Source organism: Synchiropus splendidus, chromosome 4, assembly GCF_027744825.2.
Source record: "Synchiropus splendidus isolate RoL2022-P1 chromosome 4, RoL_Sspl_1.0, whole genome shotgun sequence".
NCBI lineage: Eukaryota > Metazoa > Chordata > Actinopteri > Syngnathiformes > Callionymidae > Synchiropus > Synchiropus splendidus.
Genome location: NC_071337.1, coordinates 7,947,272 through 7,965,008, shown reverse-complemented (window position 1 = coordinate 7,965,008; position 17,737 = coordinate 7,947,272). Strand labels below are relative to the sequence as shown.

At 42.0% G+C, this 17,737-nt stretch overlaps 1 protein-coding gene across 1 annotated transcript in view; it reads left to right on the top strand.

Moving 5' to 3' along the window:
• The window catches only part of dlgap3 (discs, large (Drosophila) homolog-associated protein 3), a 135,208-nt gene that overhangs the window by 1,620 nt on the left and 115,851 nt on the right, over window positions 1-17,737 (top strand). Inside the window, exons 2-3 of the mRNA XM_053861761.1 lie at window positions 549-663; window positions 1,467-2,407. The gene's annotated coding sequence lies outside the window, so the exon portion shown is untranslated. The remainder of the gene's footprint in view (window positions 1-548; window positions 664-1,466; window positions 2,408-17,737) is intronic.

Sequence of the window (17,737 nt, the reverse complement as noted above, 5' to 3'; positions counted from 1 at the left end):
AGCCAACCAATGAGCCTCTCACGGAGCTGGAAGAGAACAGTGGGCAATAAAATACTCATGTAATCTTGAGCACGACTTGTCGGCTGGTTGTACAGCCTATTTATCCAGACTTCTCTTGTGCTCTCTCCTGCTGTCTGACCCATTTCGACAAGCAGGTAAGTTAAGAGCTTGTCCAGGTGGCTTATTCATCTAAACAGCCCACAACATTTTATGAAATATTTATTTTTAGGTAGCTGATGAAGCTTTTAGAAGCAGTGTCCGCATTTTCAGAGCCAACTAGATGGCACTCTCTGCTCCATAATATGTGGCATTCAAATACTATTTTCATGATATCAAACCTAGAGCACCATCTACTGAGCTTAGAAACAACCACACAGTCATTTGAAACACCATTTACCAATGATGAAAATGTTGCCTCACCTTACTTTTTTGCAACTATATTTAAGTTCCAGATTGAAACACATAACTGCTGGAGCAAACTTTATTTAAAAATATTGGCCCAAAGTCAATGCTGTTGAATTCCGTTTCCCATTTATCTTTCGCTACAGTGCGTTTTGTGCAGTTGTGGATCAGTGGACCTGGGCTGGTTCTGTGGAGGCTCATGGGGGCTTGTTCGACAACTTCACCTGTGTTTGGTGGAGGCATTCGACTGTATTCCTCTTGGTGAGTATGGTTTACCTAACACATAAACGTGGGCCATGTGGTTTCTGTACGGCCCATGTGTGGCTCGGCTTTCAGGGTTCCTATCCAGCGAAGGCTGTACTCTGCCAGGGCTTCCTTCCGTGCCAGGATGGAGAGAGTCTTTGATTTTGCAGCCCTTGGATCTCACCACTGCTTTCTACAGATGATGTTGCGCTGCTGTCGATATTGTGTTTGGGAAGGGAAATGTGTCCCAACCTTAACCACTTTATTTTGAACAACAAGGAACGCGCATGGAAGAGCAACCATTTACTTCAATTGTCAATTGGATTTGCTTAACTACTTATGACGTCAGCTTGTTTACTCAGTGTATCGTGGGGTTGATGGAGAAACGTCTTGGATATAATGTAGATCTGCACCTTGGTTTTGATAAAAGGGTTTTCGTCCATGTCCTAGCAGCCATTTTTGTAGTCCTTGTTGCTCTTTCTGTTTATTATTATTTTATGATTTGTCAAATTTAACTAAATGTATCTTGGTAAGTACAAGCTTTCTGTATTTTGTCTTTTTCACCGTGTTTTGGGGAACATAAATCTTATTACTATCTTATTAACTGTTAATAATCATCTTTTATGGCATTGTTTAGAGTGAGGGCAACCATTTACTTCAATTGTCCAGGTTGAAGGAGACATCATGAGGTCTTGTTCATGAGTGAAGGAGCAGCACTCTTAGTCATATATCTGTCATGATAAAGAAAGAGCTGAGCCAAAAGGCAAAGCTCTTGGTTGACCTACGTTCCTACTCTCACCTATGGTCACTGACTTTGACAGAACAAGACCACGGAAACCAGCGGAGGTAGTGGGTTTTCAGCGTGGAGTGACTTGACTCCCTCAAAGACACGAGGTAAGGAGGTCAGTCTCTTTCTTCTCTCTCAGCGTTATTTTAAGAAACCTCCTGGACAGCTAAACGGTGAGGTGTTCTGGAAATGTTCAACTATAGACAGAGGTCCTGCTGCACCGAGTCGGACATAAAAGAAAGGATGAAAAAGAAAGAAAAAAATCAGGGTGTAAGGGGTTTAGCTGTTAAAATTGACCAGGAATCATAAAATGAAGTTAGCTTCTGGATGAACAAGTGCATTTATTGGTTGCAAGTTATCATTGAATCCCATCATTGTCTCCTTGAGGGAAAATAAAAGTGTAAATTTGGAAATTTCAATTATTGCTGAAAAACAAAAAAAAAAAAAATCAATTCACTTATAAATGTATTTTATCTTCTGCAAAAAAAATGCTTCAGCGATATTCATTTTGCATGTTTGAAATCGTAAAAAGGTGAAGGAATAAATATAAATGAAGGAAATGATCGTGTTCATCTGAGATTTTGTCATTATAAAGAGCTGCAAAATAGATCCACATGTTGTTTCATAAAAACCACACACGCTAATGTGGTTTAGTCGTTTCAATGTGTGGCTGTTGGGAAAGCACTAGTGCACAAGAGCACTTCTTCTGATGAAATAAATATCAATGCGCTGGCTGATGGAGTCGGCTGCGGTGTTTGGCCCCTCCTCGATCCACCGAGAGAGAAAGAGAGTGGATCCCGTGGACCAATCGCTTGCGCGTCATATTTCTTTGGGGAGACAAGAGAGAAGGAGAAGAGCGAGCAGAACCGCTGCTCTCCATCCTCCCAACAGCGATCTGCGGATTATAACCGAGTGGGCTCCTTCCTCCAAGCGCGACCCCACCAGAACATCGTCCGGATCCGCCTTCTTTAAAAGGTAAGACCGGCCTGGTACTGTCACTGAACGCGCACCGGTGGTGTTGGTCGGGCGCAGCGCGGTGCGTTCGCGGGGAGGTGCGATGCCAGTGGGGCTTCAGGCTCTGTCAACTTGACAGCGAAGAGGGAGAAGTTGAACAAAAAAAGCGACACTCATTTGGCGCACTCCGGAGAAGAGGCAAACGCGTGTGGCTTCTCATCGGCGCGTAAATGTTCGCTGACCGTAAAACCCGTGCGTGCGCGTGCTGGTCCCGAGAAGGAATGGGCCGGAAGTGCCGTGTTGAGACTCCAAAGCAGCGGAGGTGCACAGCGGTTTAATGAATGACAAAGGTGTCCCGTCCTGTGCAGCGCGCTGCTGTGGCCGTTCTTCAAGACCACCCGGCGCAGAATCCGGGTGACCGGTTGGAGTGGAACGGGCTCGTTTAGGATGCTGCACATGCATCAATTCTATCTGTGTGTGATGAGAAAACACTGCGATTGTGAGGTGTTTATGTTTCTCTGTGAAAGATGGTGACGACTCTCCACCACTCCACCAACATCTGGTTTCACTCTCGGCTTTTCTTCTCCTCTCGTCTGTTCCAGCTGTGCGGCTGGGGCTCCTCTGTTCTTTCTGAGGGGTGAGGCTGTAAACTGAGTCCAAAAAAAAAAAAAAGAAGAGGAGAAGGAGAAGAGCATCTGTGCAAACTGCTGAAGCGCTGTTCAAATGACCCCTGCAAAATCTAAATATCAGCTCATATATATATATATATATATATATATATATATATATATATATATATATATATATATATATAGAGAGAGAGAGAGAGAGAGAGAGAGATACTTCAATATCATTTGTTGTGATGAAGCTGTCCCACTTGAGTGACGCAAACCAACTGGTGCTGGGTTCTAATTGACTTTTGACGCCGACAGCGTCTAGTGGCAGCTGTGCTCAGCAGGTTTGCCATCATATGAGTTACATATTAGGCTGAATCATACATTGCAACAGTTGAATCATTCTTGAAGCGCACTGGATGTTAAAGGGCCCTTACTTTGCCTTGACACTTGCCGTAACAAATATTAGTATATGAAAGAATGAAATTCATCCGTTTCCTAGTTGTTGTAGCTTTAAATAAAAGGCATACTCAGTACTTCTCGACGAATTTGTTCTTAAAATACAAACCTTTTCAGTTTTTGTCCACACTTCAGCTATTATAAAGCTAATTACTAAGTTATTAACTGTTAATAATCATCAGTTATGGTGTTAGAGTGAGGTTTTTCAAGACACAAATGAGTACCTTATTAGTTGCTAATGTTGCTAATACACACACTTATATATTCCTTCAGTGTATTCTGAAGCAAAAAAAGCAGAAATGGGCTTTTTAAAAACCTTTTAGATGCAGCAAGAAGTGCAGTAAACTCATGTTTTAGCGAACTGTTATTATAAACCGATGCTGATTTCAGAGTCCCTGCTTTGTTGTCCTTCTTTTCAGTGCATTGACGGCAGCATCTTATTTCAGAGTCAGCATGACATCATTGCTATAGTTGTGCTGCTGACTTTTTGCAGTCCAATTTCTTAACTCTTTGGCATTAGTTCAAAATCATGTGTCTGTATTTTGCTGATAAATATGTCTTAGCATGCGATGTTGTCTTTGTGTCTGCCATATTTTCATCAGCGACTGTTGACCTTTGCCATCCAAAAAATCAAAAGCAGAGGGCGCACATCTTTCATGGTTTACCTTAAGTTTGTACCTTAAAGTGCCACTCGACTTGCGGGTCAAAATCCCAAAGTAGCGACATCACGATATGCTATCCTGCTGAAACGCAATGTTGACCCCTTTCATATTGCATGCTGAGACATAAGGCTCACTTATCAATGTGCAACATGGAAGGCTGCAAAAAAAAGCCTCCTTGGTGACCGTCAATATGCTATGCCTCAGTGAGAACGTGTGACGCTGCATTTTCTTCATCTATTCGGGCACAATTCTGCCGACACTTTCAAAGGCACCCCCGAGGTGTATCCTCTCTTTATTATTGAGAGTTACCCAAATAATTCATGATGGATTGTAAATTCATGAAATGACCTTTTAGCTAAATGTCATTCATGGCCACCTTGGAACCTAAGAAAAAAAAAAAGAGAAAAAAGAAATCCGGTCCTCAGTTAAATCACTGACTAAGCCGGCATATTTATGGTGTATTTACATTTCCAGGTTTAAGTCGGGGTGTTTGCATATTTAATGCCTAATAGTCTTTGATGATCCGACTGAAAAGAGCCTGCTTTAGTTGGAAAGCCTTCCTGCTCCAGCAGATACTTGGATTTTTTTTACTGCCACTGTGATAAATTATTAACGCCGCAGAAGTAAGTCAAAACCATGTCTGGAATAGAACATCAGCCCTCAAAGCCCTAACCACCTTCTATTTTGTTGAGCCGATGCGTAGTCATCTGGACTGTGGTACTTCAGTTGAAGTGTCAAGGGTAGCGGACCCACTTCAGCTGCCAGGTATTCTATCGAAGATGCTTGTATTTAAACATCTTTCTTGAAGCGGCAACAGCATTAAAGGCTCTCTCCGGTATGGAAGCAGATCACATTAAAACCCCTGACTTTAAGTGACTTTTCAGTTCTGCCTTGCCTTATAATCTCTAACCACGCCCCCTTTTGCTGTGGTTGGTCTAAGACTGCTTGACTCCTAAGGGTGAAACATTAGTGGCCACTCCACTTTTTCCATTTTTGCTCCATTTCAGACATTTTTATCTATCTACCGATCTATAATGCAGTCTCTTTTTGCACTCTGTTATAAACGTTTACACAGAATTATTGTACCTGAATAAAGTGCGGATGGCGCATTCATTCTATTACTGGTACTATTCAAATCCTGACTTTCCATTGAGGAAGCCTGTAAATATCAAATTAATCTACGTCCACCTCAGGAATACAACTGTTCTGAGGCATGTATGGTGAACAAAGTCTATGTCACTTTTGCACAGTAGAGCACCTTTAAGTTTGGGTTCCTGGGCAGTCAATGACAAGATGTTCCCTTTTAGAAGCTGACTCTGGTTGCATCTCCTCACATGGCACTATCTGATGTCCAGCTTGTGTCTATCGCCTTGTCGAATTATTCAAATGGTATCCAAGCTCCTCAGGTGGGCCCCTGCTTGATGCTCTAAAGCAGGCCTGGTCAACCCGCGGCACACATTTGGCTCTTTCTCCAGTTTCATGTGGCTCTTCACCAAATGATCCGCCAAAACTGGCTGCGATGATGAAGTCGCTATTGAGATGATCCTTTATACAGGACAAAAGACAAAAAAGTAAGAGCTATTCCAGCGAAATGTCAAAATATTGTTCAAGGACTTTGACTTGCATTTAACTTTGAAACATAAAGAATAAACTTCGCCGCACATCAACGCAGACCAAGACCGTGATCAGAGCCACGATCAACACGAGTTACATGACTTAGTTCCACGTTTCACTTTGTCATTCTCTAAACTAAACGTATGGCATGTGTTTCACCAATTATTCATTCTTGATCGTGAATCGATTAATCGATTAATACAGTGGAGTGAGGATGAGACGCTCCAGTCTGGTGCGTCGCTCACATACACACACTGGGGCGACGTCATTGGTGGCAAGAGTAAAATAAATGGCACACACATTTCTATGTACACCGCTTGATATTTCGAGGAGGATCACAATATAATGTATGAATTTTAAAAATACATGCTATACAGACATACACCGGACACGAACCAGCAGCCTAGTGACACACAGGGATGTGCTTTAACCGCTATACTGCCGCAGAGTCACGTGACCAGCTGTTCAGGTGAAGCCTTACAGCCTTAAATATTTGTAAGATGTGGCTCTTTTCAGCAACACAATGAAACAATGTGGCTCTTCGCCTCTGACTGGTTGGCCACCCATGCTCTAAAACCAAGGCTGAAATGAAAAGGCAACCTTGGTTTCCTCCAGGAGACAAGAATGACTGGGCTGTGGCTTTTTTCCTGATCTTTTTTCGCTGTTTAATTTACTGGCTGATGTGTGATGACATCTTCTTTGGGTGGATGTTATTGGTCATATTTTGATTTGTGGATTGTATTTATATATATATTTTTGCGTGTGCAAGTGCCACGGAAAATGGTAACAGTCAGGTACAGCCATGGCTTTTGATGCTTATGCAGCAACCAAAGCACTTTACACTAAGTCACCCGTTCACATAAACATTCACGCACTGACGGCAGTAGGCTGCAACGCAGCGCGCCATCTCTTCACCAAATGAGCCGCCAAACTGGCTGCGATTATGAAGTTGCGATTGAGATGATCCTTTATACAGGACAAAAGACAAAAAAAGTAAAAGATATTCCCGGCGAAATGTCAAAATATTGTTCAAAGACTTTGACTTGAGTTTCACTTTGAGACATAAACAGATCAATGTCGCCGCACATCAATGCCGATGTGAGTCGCGGTCCTAAGACCTGGACCGTGATCAGATCCACGATCAACACAAGTTACATTACTTAGTGCCACGTTTCATTTTGTCATTCATATACATTCATACACTGACGGCAGTAGGCTGCAACGCAGCACGCCCTCTGAACCGTCAGGAGCAAACCTGGGTGAAGTGTCTTGTTCAGGGACACGGCGACACAAACACGAGCAGGGCTTGAACCGGCCACCTCTCAGGTGGACCACTCTACCATCGGAGCTAAGTCGCCCCCATCTTCATGTCCTGTGTATTACTGTAAACTGTGAAACAAGCACTCAGCTGCACAACAGCGCTTTCAAAGCGTGGCCATGAAAGTGAGGTGCTGAACAATTGGCAGTATTGTATTCAGGCATTGTTTTTCGCTGTTGTGAAGTCACTGAAACCTAAGCAGGTGTGATGACAACATTGAGTATGAGTATAATCATACAGTTTCAGAATGGGTTTACAAATCTTGAGGATTGAAATGTCATTTAAGGTCGTCATATTTTTATGCCGAGCCTGTCACTGAAACTGTGGAAACCAATCCTTGCCACTCGTGAGCAGGAATTCTTTTTAAAACAGTCATTCTTCAACAGTGGTTCAGGACTTGTACAGTACATTGATATTTATCTAAAGAGAGAGCTGCTTCTCATCAGGTGGCAATATTGTCAATGCGCATTTTGCCGGGAAAATCTAGTCGGCTCCAACTGTGCCCCCTATTTTGTTGGCTGTGATCGCTACAATCACAGGGCTGGTGCTGTACCTTCAAGTTCCATTTGACCATGGAAAACTTTTCGGCTGTTCGAAGTGACGCCTTCAAGAACGTTCGCTCTGGTTCACAGGACTGACAAGCTATCGTAAGAAGAATCATGAGGTGAGCGCAGACACCAGCTGCTGGTGCTTCCAAGACTCCGTTACCAATCTGCTTATTGTCAGTGTTTTAAATCAAAAGTGCGACATGCGACAGTAAAGTCTGATTTTAATTACTCCCACTTCAATGTTGCGACGATTCCTTGATGTGTTACGAAAGATTTCAGCTGTCAACATTCCAATTTTCTGGATTTGTTTTATTTTAGTGTCGACAAAATGCGCGGAGACGATACCGACCTGGTTGAGGCGCTATTCCAACTAGAAACAATGCGCACAAATAACCTTGACTGAAGCCACATGTTTAGACTTGAAATAAGTCAGTCCAGCTCTTGTAAAGCACTCACGCTAAAAAGGCTTAGCTCGGCAGTTTTGCTTCGCAATAATTCGACTCCGCAGTTGAAGGCTTTATTGGGCCCCTATCAACTCGCTCAGCCGACTGTTAGCAGCCCATATACAATCTAATATATTACCGTCTACTATGCTTGTGGTCTATGAGCTTCATTATGAAGCCTGGATGATTAAAACATCAACTCTTTGTTATATAATAAGCGATAAATGTTTACCATAAACTCGGAGGCTCGCGCTGGAATGACGGATGGCGGCGCACTGCACTGCAAACGTCCGTTATTATATTAATAATCAGGATGCAATCTCTATATATTTTTCTCCAGAGGTGGTGTAATATTCTGCAGCGGCTCTTCAGAGGCGTCCTGACTGATTCATGGTTTAATTTGACTGGCTTATTATTATCCCTGTGGTAATAAGGCGTTTCCCTCTGAGTTTATCTGCAGGTTCAACATTTAAATGTTAGCAGTCGGAGGGTGGGGGGAGAGCATGTTCTGATCTTCTATATTTGCAGTTTCTTCACAAAATTGACCGGTAGTTATGTTTGAACGTTTGAACTCGTATAACCACATATTCTAAAGGGTCAGATTTTATTTTCTTATTGGTCAGTACTGATGTTTTTCTTGTTTTCGGGGCTTTTGGGTAGATGGCGATAGGAATTCTATGACTTTTATTTTGTGGCTGAGTATAACCGAATATTCAAGTGGGAAAAGCATGTTTTGGAACAAATGTTTTGTGCGGACTCAACCTCAAATATTCTCTTTTTATCTTAGAATCTTTGTCATGTTATTAAAAGTCATAATATAGATACAATAATGTCTAGTACAGTTTATACATTAATAATAATTATTGGTTTTTGAGTATACAAATAGATTATTGCACCATTTCACCATCAAAAATAAACTTAATTTAGATCGACCATAGTTTCCCCCCATGTATATAGTGTCATGATTTCATGGTGGCAGAGGTGAACTCAATTGTCGTGTGTTTTTAAATTCTCTTTTCGGAGGACCAACTTGAAAAACAATGGGCTGTTGTGTATTCCGTATTTTCAGCACCAAAATAAGATTGTGGATTCGCGTTTTTGGCACTGAGGCCGACACACTTGAGTACATGTGCCGTGCAAATGTTGAACTTCTTTGAAGTGTCAGACTTGTCGCGCCGAAGGACTTTGGTTGCTGATGTGTTTGCAAGTCAAGTGTAACTTCAGAGTCGGACTCGCACATAGCTAGTGAGTCACAATCATGGCTTTCCACCGATTGGTTTTAACGGCATTTTAGTCAGAGTGGTGCGTGAGGACTAAGAAGTTTGATGAACAATTTGACAGAATACAGAGAATGAGTGTGGAGTTGTTGTTTGACAAATACTTCAGGTTGAAACCGAAGTTAATTCATGAAGATTCTATCATTTATTAAACACGATGAATCACATTTTGAAGTATTTCACAGGAAAATGAACTGTTATAAGTTGAATCTGCGCACATAAACGTAAACCCAGAATTCTCCGCTTGGATGAACATTTTTTGTGCTACTAGTTAAACGTTCCGTCCATCAGAGCAACCGAATTTAGTTTCCTCCCATTTTGGGAAAAATATTTCCCCTCACAAGGATTTTTGTATGCAATGAAAAAGCACTCAAAGAGCGCAAAACCCCGCCAAGCAGCTTCCTAATTCCAAAGTATCCTTCAAAATAAATAAATAAAATCCTTTTTCCAAATGCATATCTCGCACAAATGACTGTGAAAATGGTCCTATCTCTCAATCTCTTTAAAGAATTTCTGAATCCGTATGGTGATTCGGATCCAAATCCAAAGTCAAATAATTTGTTCCTTGACCCATTTCAAAACCCCTCTCAAAGTTTCACATAAATCCGTCCACAGCTTTTCGAGTTTGACAGATGAACACAGACGACTACTGTCGACATCATAACCTCCTTGGCACGGTTATCTCAGATATTTGATCAGTTATTATTGTTATTTTTTATGTAATTTATCTCAATTCCTTGGCCAAATAAATATGCCTTAGATTAGTGGGAAACCTTTTCTTAGTCCACATCAGTTTCCAGTGAACCCCACTCAGCAGACTCATGATGGATGCTAGAACAAAACAAGACACTTATCGACTGTGTTATTTATTTTTGCACAGGTTTCTCTCGATTGTCGCCGGCCAATTGTCATGGAGCTGCCAGAAACCTCTTGAAAAACTGAAAACCTTCGTCCCATTATTGTCTTCACTCCACTTCAACTTTATTCCAAACATTCTTTTCATCTGCCTAATGAATGAAGAAACATGTTTCTTCATTGCAAAATTCATTATATTGGTCGCCACACATGCCGAGACCCCGACACCGGCCTGAGTGGTCTCGGGGATGGACCTGAAACATGCTCACAGGCACTGCAGCACGGTTCAAAAAGGCGAGAGTAATTGCTGTAACCTATCTGGGTGGAAAAATGTTTCCCTGCATTTCCAGTGTATTCTCCAACGCACTTGGGCATGAAATTGTTCCCCTTTTCACCCGAGTCGGCCCCAAGCCCATGTCGATTGCTCATCCCTGGCCGGGCGCTGTGGCCGTTTCACGTGGCGCGTGTGTGTGTGTGTTTTCGCCCTTGTGAGTGCCTAAATGTTTATTGATGTGTGTATGTTTTTTTTTTTTTCTGCTGGACTGGAGAAGACGAGAGTGGCTGTACTATTAAGAGTAAACCGTCCTCTGTCTTAAATATTCCAGAGATATTAAGATGTGTGACAACAAATGGTGTTTCACTTCAACAACATTGATAAGTGGGCAGCAATAGCATTCACTGATCCGTCGTTGCTTGTGCGAGAATATGTTTTCTGGTCTTCATGTGTCAACGGTTCATGAGTGGTGGATGAAGATCAAATAGAGTAGACAGGACCATTCTGTAAAGAAAGAGATGGCTATTTAAACATGGTTCCCTGCTGTTGGAAATCCTGTGAGGTTTTTTTGTTTGCATTGTCTATAGCTGTATATGACGCAAAAGCATTTGTCATGGGAACCGCTGCTGTTTGGTGTTCCCATGACGATATGGAGGGATCGAAATCCCTGCTGTAAAAATAAAAGAAAAAAAGAAAAACGGCCATAATATTAACTATCACTGAAATAAATAAGTCATTGGATGAACACGAACAAATAACCCATTTGGAATATGATTCAATTGAGTTGGCTGAACTCATATCTTTGCTCATTACACCCAAAGCAATGTAATTACTGAATGGACACACGAGTCGCAGGCACTTGAATTCACAACCTTATGTTTACACCAAACTGCTGCTTATTTAGCTGCACTGAAGATGCACCTCCACATTACTCAGGCTGAATGCAAAACATTAGGAACCCTTTTTCCTGCATTGAATGCTGAGACACCATTTAAAAAAAAGTTAATCCAACTTATTTATTATTATTATTGTAATTATTATTATTATTATTTGTTGTAGTAGTAGTAGTAGTATTTAAATGTTTGCTTCAAAGTGAAAAACATATTTTCAAACACTATTTATTTATTTATTTTACCCAGACAAAGTTGTGTCAAACGCTCCCAGGATTTCTCACTTCCAATGACTATTTTCATTCACAGTAATGGCAGTTGTGGTTTTCATTGTGCGTGTGAATGGAGAGCGATTGGCTCAATATTTGTGTAGCTCTTGGAAAAGAAGCCGTTTTATCTTGTGTAACTGTCATACATGTTTGCGTCAACCTTAAGAGTTCATGAGGTATCTTTTTGTAGCGGTCAGGTGAATGACGAGGAGAGGTTCTGGAAGCTAGTGTGAGGGTCTAAATCCTTACATTTTGGTCTTTGGCCAGCTCCTTGCTGACCTTGTGCCAGCTGGAAATCATTACGCCTGTCCTTACAAGACCTCCTTTTCTATCCAAGAAAAGCAATCGCACAAACAAGAGCTGAATGAGGACAAAGATGGATTTAACCAAATGACCTCCAGCACACTTCTAACACCGGACTGATCACGTCGACCTAGTTGTCTACATTGCAACCTTTGTCAGTCAGTATCATTTTTCTGGTAAGAAGATTTGAACAAGTGTCTTGGGCTCCCAGGGGTTATTGATGGTCCTGCTTCTTTAAATAAGTTCCAGCAGGCCTAAATCGACGAGTCCCCCCTTTCCACTGCCTCAGTTTGTCATCCTGCAGTGGAGGCAGAAAGACATGGAAATGAACAGACCAGTGAATTTGGCTGCAGTCAAATGTATAATTATGTTAGGAACTCGGCACCGCCACCTGGCTGGATGCAAATAACTGCAGTATTTGAAAGCCAGTCTCAGGTGAAGGAGCAATGTATGTGAGGACAATGGTTCTGGTTGTTTAGTAGCCAAAGGTTGAGAGTATAATGTATATCCCGCTTTAACCTTTGGTTGTATAGTTGTTTTTTATAAGCTTCCTCGAACTTGGTTGGTCATCTGACATCCCTGGACTGATTTTTATCAATTTACTTGTTTATGTTTCTCAATACTACAAGTAAGACCACAGTGGACACTTTTGTTATCCACTTATAAACAAATATGAATTTAAAAATTGAGTTCCTGAATATAAAATATTGATATAAATAACACGTTTGAGGGGGAGTGGGGGACGCCTTCTACTATTTATGTTTAGCAACCTTTTTTTTTTTTGCCCATAAAATTAAGTTGCAAAACAAATAAAAAAGAGATCTACATGTAGTGGAAGGAGTCGAAGAAAAGAACCCGAATCACAGTCTGCAACAGTATTTTGAGTTGAAAGTTCTTGCTATCCACCAGGTGTGTGTCTCTGTGTGAGGGACATGTTTTTGTCACCCTGATCTGCCTCTCATATTTTTGGCGAATCTGGTTTTTCATTGCTAACAAATGTCCGTGGTAAACCAGGGTTTGCCTCAGGATTATTTCTTTCAGTGGAGGGTGTGTCTCTGCACGGCTCAGGTGGTTTGAAGGCAGAGCACATTATACATCTGAAGGAGCGTTGCCATTGTGAGTCACACTTGCCTATGGATTGATAAGTCCAAAAAAAAAAATTGTACGTTCTGCTGAGAAGGTGATCGGTTGCAGCCTGCCACCTCATCAGGACCTGTATGTCTCCAGGACCCAGAGACGTGCTGGTCGGATCAGAGCCGACCCTTCTCACCCTGGACATGGACTGTTTGTTCCTCTTCCCTCTGGCAGGAGGCTACGGTCCATCCAGACCAGAACCTCTCATCACAGGAACAGCTTCTACCCCTCAGCCGTCAGACTGTTGAATTCGTGAACAGCCTTTGTTATTTTATTTTATTTTATTTTATTTCCTAGTTGGTGGGCTCCCCACTGACCATGGCAATAAATTAAATTCTGAGTCTGATTCTGAAAAACAGCAGAGAACTCCCTATACGCTGTGAAAATCTCAGTGTTAGGAGGGAAACTCCAAGCATAGAAGGTCAAAATCCCAGCAAAGTTAGTCCCTATTCCCTGGACTAGACCACCTGTCGTACAATGCTGCATTCTCTGTGGAACTTCAGAGTTGCGCCGCTGCTTTGCTGCAGCGCCTGGTGTGAAAACATGCCATGCAGCTTGCGCAATTGTGGTGCGGTGCAGCTGCTTTCTGTGGTACCCAGGGAAGAATCAACTAAGAAGGGCATCAATTTTCAGTACAGGGTGCTCCCTTGACGCCCATATATACCCTGCTAGCAAAAAGCCAGCTGTCCCCAGATGTCGTAACGTTTCACTGTGCCAACGGTTAAACTTGCATGGCTTTATTATTGAGACATAAACGGCCGGATCGACAAGTCACTGCCTTATTTGTCCAAACTCAGACTGTGTTCTGACAACAAGGTAAGTGAGAAGACCTCTGTCTCTTCCCTCGAGGTCTGGAACGAAACCATTCCAACAATAATCAAAGGATTACTGTCATCTTAAAAATAAATAAATAAAGGTGGCTGATCACTCATGGCACCCAGCCAGTTGACACTCCATATACGCTGCATTTTTCAAGTTAGAAATATTGTAGGAAATTGCGTGTAGAGCGGACGGAGCGAAGGCACGTAACTTGGTCGAGACGGAAAGGTTTGGAGACAAAGACGCTCAGCGGACGCAGAGCAGGAGGGAGGAGATAATTGGTGGTTTTATCAAGTGGATGGACAATCGCCTCGATGACCGTCGATGAAGGGGTGACTGTCTTTTGGAGGATAGGCCATGAGTGAATGAGAGTGGCAGTGATAAGAAATGAAAGATGGGAGTCTTTTGTTTTGAAGAGTGGGCGGTTATCTCATGGCATTATCTCCTTCCTTCCAGTCCATTTTCATTAGAGCCTTTTTAGTTCACTGTCTCACGCCTCTCATCCTCTCGATCTATCTATGGGCCTTATGAGCTTGGATTCGCTGTGGCATTTTTTTTCATCTCTGCCCGTGAGGTTATGCGATCATTTGTCTGTTAGCATAAACGTAAACTTTGGAATGGACAATCACATACGTGTCTACAAAATAATAAATGAACAGAATTGTTGCTTTGGAAGGTTATTCATTTAGCTTGGCTTCAGAAGCTATTGAAAGAGGAAGAAGGTTGCGGGTTGAATTCCTCCATATATCCTAAACCAAAAGGTGTGTGTGCAGTAGATGGATTATCCAACCTGTTCCATTAGTTTTGGAGGCTCTAATCGTGCAGCAGGATATGTCAATATCGTCGCAAATATTGACAACAATCCAGTATTTCCCGTAAAATACAACAAATTCTGGATTGATAATTTAACACATTTGTCTCAGCTGATGTGTCAGCAAGCAAGTTTTATCCTTGTGTAGACGGATGTGCGCTAATAAGAAACGGGCTCTGGAGGCGTTAAATGAAGGAATGGAAGTTACACGTCAATATCTCAGTTTTGGCCGACGTGAAATTTGAGGTCCTCAAGTTACCTACAGGATTTCACTGACTTTTTAATTGATTGTTGCTGTCAAAAATGACAGATTTTTGCAGCAGATCTTTTTAAAAGTTGCGCCATAAGTTGGGTTTCTTTATGGTTCTGGATCATTATGATGGGAAATAAGAAAAATAGTGTCAGTTTTTAGCCTAAAATAGCTCCAGGCTGCAAAAAAACGAAATCTGCTTCATATTATTTCAAGTGAAAAAACACACATTCACAAAATAAATAAATAAATGAACATTCTAAATAAGAAAAATATGATGAAAGAAGTGCATCTTCTTTATGATAATGTTCTGTGAGTAGTGTCTGGAACATACAGTTGTAGTACAGAAGACCTTCTGTCTCCACTTTATTGCAACTTGAAAAAAGTGTAAAACTGAAACACTTTATTGTATCTGTGCTCACAAATATAAGTATTTTTAAACACTACTTTAGTAGAAAATGTCTCCAGCATCCATGTCCATCATCCTTATATTTTATCCAGCCATCGCCACGTGCCCTTGTTAGTTCAGTTCCAACGCTACGAGTCCACGTTCCGTCACTGAACCATGTGCGCTCCTCTTGTCAGTGAGGCAGGTGACAGTGCTGCTCTCTCAGTGGCACATGCCTTTGCTCTGGTTTAAATAGATGATGGCAGAGCCCGGGTGCTTGCCATGCCGCCTGAATAATGCAGGAGCTCCTGAAGGCGTTTGTTGCCAGGCATTACTGATGGCAACATGCATAAAGCAGCTCGCACACTTGCAATATTGATACCAAGAGAGGGCGACGGGCCCAGCAGCAGTTATTTTCCCTGTTTCTCTCTAAACTCAGATTTCTCATTCGAGGTCAAGCGGAAGAGCCTGTCCTCCTTAGAGCATGGTCAGCGTTACTGTCAGCTACAAGTGACATCTTCATACCAGTGAGAAAGATTCTAGGAGGGAAGGAAGTGACAACAAACCAGGATCAGGTGAGAATAGGGAAGTGTTCAATGGAGGTGTTTGGATGGGATTATTCCATTATAATAGAAATCTATCTATCTATTAGGCCTGAACGATTTTTGCAATTCAAATTAGCATCAAGGTGTAATAGGATGAGATTTTCAAATCCCAAAGGCTTCGATTTTGAAAGCAAAAGCTGGGCCTGCAAGCTTCGCGAGACAACAATACAAAATTCTGGCGACCCGCTCCACCAGATCTAGCGGCCCAATCCGCCAGTCATAGCGTTTCAGCGGTGTTTGCCTCATCTGAGCACCAAGCAAGAAGAATATCTGGACCTATATATCACATGTGTGCTTGCAACCGGCTCCGTCATCACAATGATGTTTCAGCGTAACGCGTGATTCGAAGTCTACAATGATACAGCGTTCTTTCACTAGATCTACTTTGCTTTCCATAGACTGACTCCCAGTCGGAGTGATCCATCATCCCCAATACAAACACGGAACCTAGTCTGATGGCGGAAAGAAGAGAACTGGGTTTTCCTTTTTCACATTTTTTTTTTATTATTAATTTCATATCTATGTATCTATTGTGAAGCGTGATTCAAAGTCCTCAAAGTCTACACTATCTACACTATCCATCTATAGTCTATCTATCTGAAGTCAGGATTTTTAATATGATGGACCATTGAATATTCTTTTTCATTCTGATTTAAATGGATGGTTCATTTTTCAGTCTGGAATAAAGTTTCCTGCAAATTACTAAGTGGAATGTATCATTCAGAAATTGTAATTGCAATGTCATTTCTCCTCGCTCTCTGTTGTCAGTAAATGCCAGAGTGTTTTTTTTTTCTTCCTGACTTCACTGTCATCTGTTCCAGGCTTGTGCGAAGTTGCAAACTGAATTGAGAGTGTCTTCGGAATACCTACTCCAATCTTGGAATTCAAATTCCTCCAAGCAGGAAGTGTAGCTGAAGTTGGACTTGAAATGACTTGAAAATGTTGCTGCTTTATGGTAAGGGTGGACTTGCATCAAGAATCAGACATGAACGATTCTGAATCATTTTAAAAAATTCGGAATATTTTAGACGGACGTAACTAAAAAGCGGAGCTCACTAACATGCTGTCACCAAAACACTGTAGGGGGCTCACATGAACAAACATGGCTGACCACAAGCTCCACCAATCTTGATGCTGTTTTCTGTCACAGCCACTCCAACACTCCATAACGTACTATATTGCGAGTTACAGTTTTAATTCACTGTATTCATGAGCCACTGAGCAACTCCGGTCAGCCACACACACAACATCCCCCATCTTGACCTCGGCCCGTAGATTGTGTTTTGCCAGCCTTCGTGGCTCACCTCATTTGGAATAAAATGGCTGCTCTGATGTCGTATCGCAGTACAGAACAGATGAAGGTATTGACTACAGCCACCGCAGTGGGCGTGGCCTGCTTCTCCAGGAACCATACCATTAAGCGCTGCATGCCAACTGAGCGAGGTAGATAAATAGAACAGCTCTGTCTGCCTGCTGGCATTTCAGACTTTTGAGAAACCACCCAGCACCGAAGAACGTCACCACATCTATAACAAGTTCAGAACTGTCGAGACATTTATTTTTTTGTAGCTCTCCTGTCGATCTTTTCACTTAAGCATCTTTGTTATATTATTTAGTATTTTTAGATGGAGCAATGTCCCCCCAGGCTGGAAATTCAAGGATTGTTTCTGTGTGGCAAGTGTGAGACAGGGTGTGAAAAAGACGAGATGTTTGATCGGTGGCCTGCTGAGTCGTGCTGCGATGTGATGAGTTTGCGCTGTGGAAGGGGAGCAGATGGAAGACGAAAGAAGATATGAGATGTAAAGCCTCAAAAGTCTC